Genomic DNA, 11703 nt, shown 5'->3' on the forward strand with positions numbered 1-11703 from the left:
GCTACTTCCGGGGAAGTTTAAGTCACTTTTGGTCAGATATGATGTAGCTTCTTTCACACTGATTCCGACATTATATAGTTTCTATATACTTTTGCATGTAGAAGAGGAGATAATTGGCCACTTCCGGTTCATCAAAAGTCATTGCTTGTCTTAAGTGATAAGTGTATGTATCTATATAACAAAATATATGAATTCCAGGTGATTTTGTATGAAAAAAGTGCAAACATGGCTACTTCAAGTTTTCTTAAGATCACTTCCGGTTGTCATTTTTCAATGTCATTTGTCAACTTACCTTTTATAAAAGGTCATATGGCTTTATAATCAACAAAGTTGAAGTTATGATCAAATAACCTAATATAAAGATATTTCAGGGGCACTAACTCCTATAAGATACCATTTAATTGTATGAGACCAAATGTAACATATCTTCATTTCAATAAAGCAAACATTTTGCACTTATTCTTTTATAGGTATCTTTCAAATTTTCGGAGAAAATGCAAAAACAAACAAAGTCAACATTTAGAACTTGACCTTGACCTTTGACCTTGACCTCATTTTCTAAGTAAGCACTTAGGTGTCTCGAAAATTTTGTTCCAGGGTTATACGGTTAATGGTTGATGAATTGAAAGCACATACTGACAATTTAATTGTGAAAATGTAGATAACTCCTATAAAATTTATCTAATCGCTTCGATTCGAATTAGCTAAAAATTCCTGAGGATATAGCTAACAAATTGAAAAAAAAAATTTTGTCGATATTTTTTTTGTTATGAAGGAGATGCACACAGATGATAATGGTTCGGCTTAGCAGGGCGAAAGTTAAAAGCGCAAAAACAATACGATACAATTTTAGAAATATCTAAGCAACATAGTGTGAAACAATTATTTATCACAAGAACAAAATTTGTCAGTAAAAAATAAAAAAATAATAATAATTCAAAACAAATTGTTCAGAGAACCATTATAGGTCATTCCACATCAAAGAAACTTTGAAAAGAAGCTAGTTCTTCAGACTAATGCTAGGAATAAATGGTTTTGATCTGCTTTAAAGTTAAAAAAAGGAGATAATTTGCTACTTCCAGTTATAGTCTATTTCACTCTGATTCCAAAAATATATAGTTTCTATATACTTTTGCCAATAAAGTAGGAGATAATTGGCCACTTTCGGTTTATCGAATGTCACTTCTAGTCTTAATTGACCAGTAAATGTATCTGCATTACAAAATTTATTGATTCCGAGTACTTTTTCATGAAAAAGTTCCAAAATGGCTCCTTGCAGTTTTATCAAGGTCACTTACGGTAATCATTTTTCAAGGTCATATATCTACTGAACTTTTGTTGAAGGTAATTTAGCTTTATAGCGAACCAGGTTGAAGTAATAATCAAATAACCTGATATTTAAAAACCAATTGTTCAGAGAACAATTGAAGGTCTTTCCACATCAAAGAAATTTGAAGAGAAGCTAGTTTCTTAAGACTGATGCAATAAAAACATGGCTTTGATATGCTTTAAAGTGAACTAAAGGAGATAATGTGCTACTTCCGGTTACATAAATGTTACTTCCTGTCTCAGATGATAGATTCTTTCACAGTGATTCTAAAAATATATAGTTGCCTTTGAACCCGGATATAATTGAACACTTCCGGTTTACAGAAAGTCACGTCTAGTGTTATGTGATAAGTAAATGTATTTAAATTACAAAATATATACTTATGTAGGAAAAAAGTGCAAAATTAGCTACTTCCGGTTTTCTTAAGGTCACTTCGGTTGCAAATTTTCAAGGGCATATGTCACTTTATCTTTTGTACAAGGTCATACGGCTTTAAAATGAACTTAGTTGAAGTTATAATCAAATAACCTTATATTAAAAAATATTTCAGGGGCACTAACTCCTATACGATGACTTTAAAATGTAACAGACCAAATGTAACATATCTTCATTACAATAAAGCAAACATTTTCCGCTTGTTCTTTTATATGTATCTTTCAAATTGTCGGAGAAAATGCAAACACAAGGAAAAGTTAAAATTAAGAACTTAAAGGCGCATAAACTATACGATACAATATGAGAAATATCTAAGCGACATATTTAATTGCAAAAGAAACATTTATCGCAAAGAACAAAATTTGGCTGAAGAAAAAAAAATAAACAGAAAAAATACAATAGGTCTTTCCACAGAAAAATGGAAAGACTTAATAGTTAAAAACAAATTGTTCAGAGAACAATTCAAGGCCTTCCCACAATTTTAAAAGTTATTGAAAAGAAGCTAGTTCCTGCTTAATAAATGTCAAAATTGGCATCAAATCACAAATTTCCTCATACTGATGGGATAAATAAGTGGTTTTTATTTACTTTTGAGTACAATATGGAAGATAATAAGCTACTTTCGGTGAAGTGAATGTCACTTCCGGTCTCATATGATAGCTTCTCTCACACTGTTTCCAAAAAAATATAGTTTCTATATACTTTTGCCTGTAAACCAGGAGATAATTGGCCTCTTCCGGTTGATCGAAAGTCACTTCTAGTCTTAAGTGATAAGTTGCTGTATCTATATTACTAAATGTATGGATTCTAAGTACTTTTTCATGAAAAAAGTGCAAAAAAAGCTACTCCTATATGATGCCATTAGATTGTATAGGACTAAATGTAACATATCTTCATTACCATTAAGCAATCATTTTGCACTAGTTCTTTTATACATATTTTTTCAAATGTTTGAGAAAATGCAAAAACAAGGAAAAGTCAAAATTAAGAACTTGACCTTGACCTTTGACATGGACCAACGATACTATTTGAGAAATATCTAAGCGACATATTGCGAAACAAATATGTATCGCAAGGACAAAATTTTGTGGAAGAAAAAAAAACAATTTTAATCAGAACAGATACAATAGGTCTTTCCACAGAATAGTGGAAAGACCTAATAATCAGTACAAATACAATAGTTTTTTTTTCACAGAAAAGTGTAAAGACCTATTAATCAGAAACAGAAAATAACGGTGCTTTGAAACACACAAGATATATTTATAAAAATCTTTTACAACAATTAAGGACAAGATTAATTTCTTACAACTGTTAAATTCAAGGGCATATTTTTGTCGACCTTTTTTTCGAATGCAACAGTGTGTGACGTACTATGATTTGGTGGTATACCACTTTAATAATGAGCAGCATCTTGTGTGGGTGATCTTAGGTGCCCCTACATTGATATGATAATATATCCTGCAGCCAAATTAAATGTACAAAATATACAAACATGTACCCTGAAAAATGAATCTATACAATTTTTTAATTTGTATATGCAGTTTAATTTTTATTCTACAAAGTAAAGTAACAAAAATACCGAACTCCGAGGAAAATTCAAAACGGAAATTCCCTAACGAAGTGTCAAAATAAATAATTCTAAGCTCTCAAAAATTAGATTGAATCTTTCATATTCCTGACTTCGTGAGGCATTTCGAATGTAGAAAAAATAGCAATACAGCAGTAAACTTTGTGTAATATCAATAAATAATGAAAGTGTAAACACGCTCTGAAATATCGTATCAAGGAGTATTTTGTATACTACATATGAAGGCGCTGTTTAAATGTTGCTATTTTGACGTTAAAAACTCAGAAAGCTAGATTTATCTCTGTTTTTCTAGAATATTGTTATTCACCTAACCATATTGTCAATGTTTAAATGTAAGTCTAGATATAAAGGAAATTTAACTGTATAATTTGTTTAATATAAATATATTTTGATTTGCTATGTGACTTTGATAAATCACCTAACTTTGGATTTATAGTAATAGCAGATAACTTGTAATTAAATGATAATGTTACTGCACGTCATTCTCTCTTTGCGCTCATATGAATAAATGACCAAGTCAGGAAGAAAAAAGGGTGTATTGTTAGTTCCGACTAACTTAAGATTGGTTGGTAATAAACACGACATCAAATTGTAATAAATATGATATCAATTAAAAAATCAAGCGGACTGGAATAAGCAATTTTAGATACATTGAGTTAATTTATTTCGACAATACAATCAATTATTGATTTTTAGTATAACTTTATACATTCATTCACAATGTTATTTTATTTCTAATAGGTACTTTTGTGAAACGTCGTAGACCTAAAAATATACCTGCATTTATTATGTATCAAAAAGAGAAGCGATCAAACATTCTATCAGAAGTAAGTCAAAAGCATTACACACAAAATCAACACGATTAAACTGTTATAAGCATTTACAAGACACTGATAAGTAGCTATTTTGTAAACGATTAAAATATTGCAAGATATAAAGGTATATTTCGTAACAAAAGACGTATGAAATTTTAAAAAGGTATAAAATATTCCTTTAATTATATAAGACAACAACAAACCAAGCAAATATACAGTTCAAAAAGTATAGAAACGGAAAAAACATCATATCAGTTCATAAGAGCATCATCTTCACACAGTCCAAATAAATTAATGAATGAATTCATATCATCTTGTCTTATTCTTATTTTAAATTTGACAGACTGATATGTTTTAAAATTAAGAAAACGGTGTTCAATAATTAATACTGTTTATTCCATTCAACTTTATAAATATTCCTCAAACACAACAAGAAATGAATATTCAGTTCCATGATGAGTAAGATATCGAATAACCCATTTACAATCGATTAAACGAAGATGGATTTCATGCAATTTTTTTCTAGTCGGTATTGTCAGCGGCATATTGAATTGTGTCAATTCACCAAATTAGTGTAGTGTTGATTTAAAATGTATTGAGATCTCATTTCCTGATCGTGTCGACGGAAGAACCTAATTTTGCAGACAACAACGGGAATACTTCATCCCTTGCTGCACACAGGATGACTGGTTACATTTCGATTAAATAATAATGTGGGTTGCACTTAAAGCAATCACCTCGTTTCCTTCCAAGTATACAGAATGCTAACTTCACTAGTATTCGTGTTAAATATAACGCATTCCATACGCACTTTGTTCAGGAAAACTTGCTTGCGGAATAATACAATTCGAGTTCTTACTTTTGACCATCCTGATCCCGATTGTTAGATGCGATTTAGAACAGAGTATGTGTGAGGCAGTTCTCATTCAAATATAATATCTTGTAAACCAGTATTAATGTGTTTCATATAAAAAAATTTGTAGCTGTTTTTTTTCCTCAAAAATTCACCTTCAAACAAATACAACCACTAAACATTCAAGCGGCAAAACTAAGTGTTTTACCAAAGGAATGCTAGTAAGCAATGAATGTGGTTGTTAAACTTGATAGATGGTTTTTTTGTGCTCCTTTGTTAAATATTTGTTTGTTTCTGTTTTAATTGAGATTGTGACATGGTGATGACTGATGTATCCCTATTTTGACAGTTTTACCTAATTATGTCTGCTTAGTTAACGCATCGTTGTTAATATAATGGAATGTGATGCGACTGTCATACACGTGAAAGGTTAAGCGGTATAAACCCAGGTCCAATCCACCATTTTCTGCATAAGAAAACGCGTTGTACCAAGTCAGGAATATGACAGTTGTTGTCCATCCGTTTGATGTATAGTTAGCGTTTGATTTTACCATTTGATTAGGACTTGTATGTATAAGTTGACTATGAGGGTCGGTTGAAAACAAAACATTACAACAAAAGAGATGATTTCAGATCCCAATTGTGACCTTTTCATTTTAAACCAAAAGTTTCTAATGGTAAAGTTGAAATCATTACTTCGTAAATGTTACGAACGCAATCACGAATTGGTTGACCGTTATTGAATATAACATTAGACATATGAAATCGGGTATGGTCTTAATGTTGTCACTACAATCTCGTTACCTTTTCACGAATTGACCCACCGAATTAGACTATTTATCGGCTTTTTAATAACATGGGCAACACGACGGGTGCCACATGTGGAGCAGGATCTGCTTTCTTTTCCGGAGCACCTTAAATCACCAGTTTTTGGTGGGGTACGCATTGTTGTTGTACCTCTATTGGTGTCATTTTTTCACGCATCGTTGTCAATATAATGGAATTTGATGCAACTGTCGTACAAGTCAGAGGTTTAGTGCTATAAAACAAGGTTCAATCCACCATTTTCTACTCGTTTTCCATTCGTTTGATGTGTTTTATCATTTGATTTTGCTATTTGAATAAGGACTTTCCGGTTTGCATTTTCCCCGGAGTTTAGTGCTTTTGTGAATTTTTTTCTAAATGCATTCAGTAGAAACGATTTTGTGCATTTTAATATTGATACAGAGTATGTATATAACAATTGATTAAAGCTTAATGTCGTACGAAAAAATGGAGAACTTATAACATATAAATGATAAAATATTTATTTTGGATGTTATTATTTTTTTAAGAATAAAGTTATATATTTAACATTTTTTTTAGATTACTACTATGACAGAAGAAATTAAGAACTTAATGTCAACTTGCAAGTATCCTGAGATCGTTGCATTCGAAGTCTTATTTATCTATTTATATATATATTTTTTTATCATATATACAGTAACTATTAAAGGAAGATGTGTTATGATTGCCAATGTAATATTGTTTAACATGTAATGTCGTACGTATATTGAGGTTTATACAATGTTTCATTTTAAACGATGAACACATGATGAAAGGAAATTCGGGTAAAGTTTGTTATAAACGCTTATCAGATGTTCCTGATGATCATGACTTTCTTATAAGAATGGATCTCAGGTGCTTTGACAGAATGAACTTATTATGCTTCCTCTATGACACCTGTCGTATGGCTATTGTGCAAATTCAATGATACTTAATTCAAGACAGAAACCGAAATTCATCTCTGTAATTCAAAGTTGTTAATCACCTACTCTTACTGTCAATATTTAAATGTTAGTCTAGATAGAAAGCAGTATGATTTGCTTAATCCAAATCAATCTTGATTTGCTATGTGACTTTGATAGATCACCTAACTTTGAATTTATAGTAATAGCACATAACTTGTAACTAAATGATAATGTTACTGCACGTCATTCTCTATTTGAGCTCATATGAATAAATGACCAAGTCAGGAAGAAAAACGGGTGTTTGGTTGGTTCCGACTAACTTGTTGATTGGTTGTTAATAAACACGCATCAAATTGTAATAAATATAATATCAATTAAAAAAATCAAGCAGACTCGAATAAGCAATTTTAGACACTTTAAATTAAGACATTCCGACATTACAACCAATTATTGATTTTTAAAGTTTTATATTGTTATTTATGAGTGATGTTAAAACAGTTCATTCCTTCACAATGTAATTTTCTTTCTGATAGGTAATTCTTCTACACATGGCGATCGAATTAGATGTAAAAATATTCCTCCTGGAAGGAAACAATTACAAGTTAGTAAAAAAACATTACACACAACCTCAACACAATTAAACAGTTATAAGCCTTTAACAGAGACTGCCTTTTAGTTATTGTGTACACAAATTTAACTGTTTCAAGAGATAATTGAGTATCTGTTAAGAAAATGCGAGATTTTCCAAAGGTATAAATGATCCCTTTAGTGATATAAAAGACAACAACAAACCAGGCAAATATAATGTCCACAAAATAGGAACCGAAAAAACATGTCATCAATGCATGAGAGAATTATCTTTCTAATCCAAAAAAATACACGAATGTACTCATATTCGGACTCTTTTCCATGCCAAAACAACGTTACATTTTTTTTTAAATGTTACAGACTGATCAATTCCAAAAATAAAAAAATTGCCGTAATAATACGCGAATAGCACAATACATCTATCTTTATTGACATGAGTCATTATCAAAAATTCATGATCTGACTGATTGTCGTATAGATTATAGCACGATAGATCGAAAGGGCAGCTAAATGGTTGCCAGCAGGATTTCGTACTTTGAAACAAACACTATTATCATTTTGATTGAACTATACCCAAAGTAATGTTCAGCAAACACAACAAAAAGTGAATAGATAGTAACATGTTTATTTTTTAGGAGTAAGATAAAAAAAAATTAACATGCGATTGAACGAAAAGGGATTTCATGCAAAGTTTAACTGGTCAGGTACTTTAGCAAATAAGTGTAGTGTTAAAATATATCGCGACAACACCAGGAATACTTAGTCTTTTACTGTGTAGAGGCTGAATGGTTACGTTTCGATTCCATAATGATTTAGGTTGCAACTGTAGCAGTAACGTGTCCTTCCCAGTCTGCAGAATGTTAGCATCATTATTCTACGTGTTAAATATCACGACGTCCATACGCACTATGTTGAGGAAAGCTTGATTGTGGAACAACACAATTCGAGTTCTCACTTTTGATAACCCTAATCCCGATTGATAGATGTACAATGTAACTTTTAATTGCTTTGCAACTTCTATAGTTATACCTATAATTTTTATCTAAGTTCCCCCACCCCTACAATTCAAGATTATTTTCGAACTGATTTGTTTTCATTTCAAGTTTCCACAAAAGCTTTCGAAGGTATTTCTAAATAAATCCGATTGAATAACTGATGAGTTCATTTTCAACGTTACGGTACCGCGTTCTGGTTCATATGTTTTTAATTTCATGAACACCCCGTCGTGGTCAATGAACGGGAAAATAAACTATGTTTACCTGTTGCGGTTCATATTGAAGCTCACTACTTATTAAGATATATTCAATTTCGGGACCCCGAAGAAACCCGTCAAAAAGTATATTGTTTGTCTTTAGTGTGTTGCTTTCTCCACACGTGTTTTAACTCATTATGCTCGACAAATGCTTTTACTCATACAAAATGTTAATTCAAGCGATCCTGTGGCGTCTGAAAAAGGCACCGGTTTTTGAGTTAAATTTTTTATAATAGCATAGTTAAAATCCCCAGGAACGATATTTCTATTATTATTATTATCAATAGTATATCTGTTTTTTATAGGCATTTTTTTGGAATATTTACAACTACAAATAACAAAAGAGGATTTCATATATCGCAAACCGGTAACCGAAATCCCGTTATAAAATTTTTAGAAAACATGACACCACCTTTGTGGTCTGATGCTTTAAATCAGCTCACCATTTCTTTTATCTGACATACTGACGTATATAAACCAAACAGTGAGGGTACGATAATGAAGATTTTTACTTCTCTTCTATTATGGGATTTAACAACACGTTTTTTCTTAATAAATTATGCATTGAATGGAGATTTTATTAAGGTTACTTATATTTGGATAACTTTGTTGTGCATTTTCATCAGTGTCAATATAAAAAAAAAGAAGATGTGGTATGATTACCAACGAGACAACTCTCCACAAGAGACCAAAATGATACAGAAATTACACTTATAAGTCACCGTACGGCCTTCAGCAATGAGCAAAGCCAATACCGCATAGTCAGCTATAAAAGGCCCCGAAATGACAATGTAAATCAATTCAAACGAGGAAACTTACGGCCTAATTTATGTTGACCCAGTCATAATTGTGTTTATATGAAGTATATTTCGAAAGTAACAAAGGACAAGGTATGATAAGGGCCGTTTCTGGCCCTCCTTTTTCCCGAATTTTTAAACTTTGAAGTTGAAGCCCATCACGCCTGTGTAATGAACTTCAGTGTCTGATCGTCCATGTAGAACCTTATTTTTAGGTGTTATGTACTCAAATACGTTCAAACTGAGACCTTGAAAAGCCCTAAACGACGAAAAGTGTAAAAAATCTACAATTTCGTCATGTTCGGAGACAAATTTTGACATCAGCGCCAACGTAGACCATCTTGAAATTTTCAACAATCAACTGTACTCTTATGTATCTTTCACATAATAAAATATGATGGTGGTCTACGTTGGCGCTCATGTCTAAAAATTTGAAAAATAATCCGATTGTTTACATATTTTGACAAGTCATTATAATACGTCAAAGTGAACGGCAAGGGTACGAAATTATTCCGGGATCCATAATTGATCAGAATATCACGTACGGATTGTTTTATGTCGTATCCAGTCATCAAGACATGTCACTTTCTTCAAAAATATGTTTTACGTGAAATTAGACCCGTAATGATCAAAATAGTCTAACACTGTGCAGCCAAATACAGAGTTGTGTCCCTTGAAATATGGTGAATTGATTTTTATCCATTATAATTTTCAAATATTCAACGAAATCTAACAAATGAATTTTATAATAAATTCTCAATATATTCAAACTCTTTTTGTAGTTCTGAAGAAAATCATTTAATCAAAAAGTATATATAATATTTTTAGTTAGCTTGCTTGTTAGATGAACCACAAAGTCAGTGTTAGGTCCGGTTAACTACCCTCCTTTAAGAATACACTTGTCCAGCAGATTACCTATCTATCTGTCTGATGGACTATGCTACTTCGAAAGGAGGGTAGTAAACCTAACATAATAATGACTTCACGGTTCAGCTAACAAGCAAGCTTACCAAAGATTTTACCTTTGGCTTTACGCTCAACGAAATCGGCTGTAGTATTCACCAAGTTCAACCTTTTTGAAAACAATTTCAACTACCGTTTTTGTGAATATTCAACAACCAGCCTAATTGTTTTTTAAGTAGCAAGTTGTAAATGAACTTTCATGAAGTATGTCTACGTTTCTAATCAAATTCGAATGTTTTGGGGTTTCATGAAATACTACTTACCAACAACTGTTTCATTAAAAAAAAAGCAAAACATTTTGAATAAGATAAGGAGATGTGGTATGATTGCACATGATACTATACACCGGCGATCAATGTGCTAATTTCAGGATATATATCGTAGAAATAATGAATTTTTAGAGAAGCTTGAAGATGTTCATGCCTCTTTCGTCTACATATTTTAATGGGTTTTTAACGTCTTAAACCCTGACCTCATCGAAAACTTTGAACTTTGTTTTCAGCATTTCAGTCTTATATTGTGTTAAGTGTTAAAAAGTTCACAGTGTACGATTTTTTAAGTGACAAACAATGACATTGTACAGGCTATGCATATTTGCTATACATACTGTATAAATCTGATACTGAATCTTCAATAGTAGTTTTAGTCCATTTGCGTTTTTTAATGTACCGGTAATCATCATGTAAATGTGAAATGCTATATTCATAACTTTAACTATTATTTATGAATCATAAGTGTGCCACTTCTTATATAACTTAAAGTTTTTTTATGCTCAAGTTATGGGCACAATGATTTCTTGTCTGTGCGTCCGTCTCTTCGTTCGTCTGTTAATCCGTCCGCCCGTCCGTCCGTTCGTCCATCTGTCCCGCTTCATGTTAAAGTTTTTGGTCGAGGTAGTTTTTGATGAAGTTGAAGTCCAATCAACTTGAAATTTTAATACACATGTTCCCTATGATATGATATTTCTAATTTTAATGGCAAATTAGAGATGTTGCCCCATGTTTACGGTATACTATACTATGGACACATTCTTGTTTATTTTACCTATTAACTTGTTAATGTTACTTATAATTATAATTATACTTAATAATTATTATGTGACAATATGATTTGTATTTATCCTTTTTTTTTTAATAAACCGACCATTTCCTTGATAGCTATCTTTTATTTAATACTGAAATTGAGAATGAAATGGGCAATGTGTCAAAGAGACAACAACCCGACTTTAGAGCAGACAACAACCGAAGGCCACCAATGGGTCTTCAATGCTGCGAGAAACTTCCGCACCTTGAGGCATCTTTCAGCTGGCCCCCAAACAAATATATATACTAGTTCAGTAATAATTGACGTCA

Source organism: Mytilus galloprovincialis, chromosome 8 (assembly GCF_965363235.1).
Source record: "Mytilus galloprovincialis chromosome 8, xbMytGall1.hap1.1, whole genome shotgun sequence".
NCBI classification, from domain to species: Eukaryota; Metazoa; Mollusca; class Bivalvia; order Mytilida; family Mytilidae; genus Mytilus; species Mytilus galloprovincialis.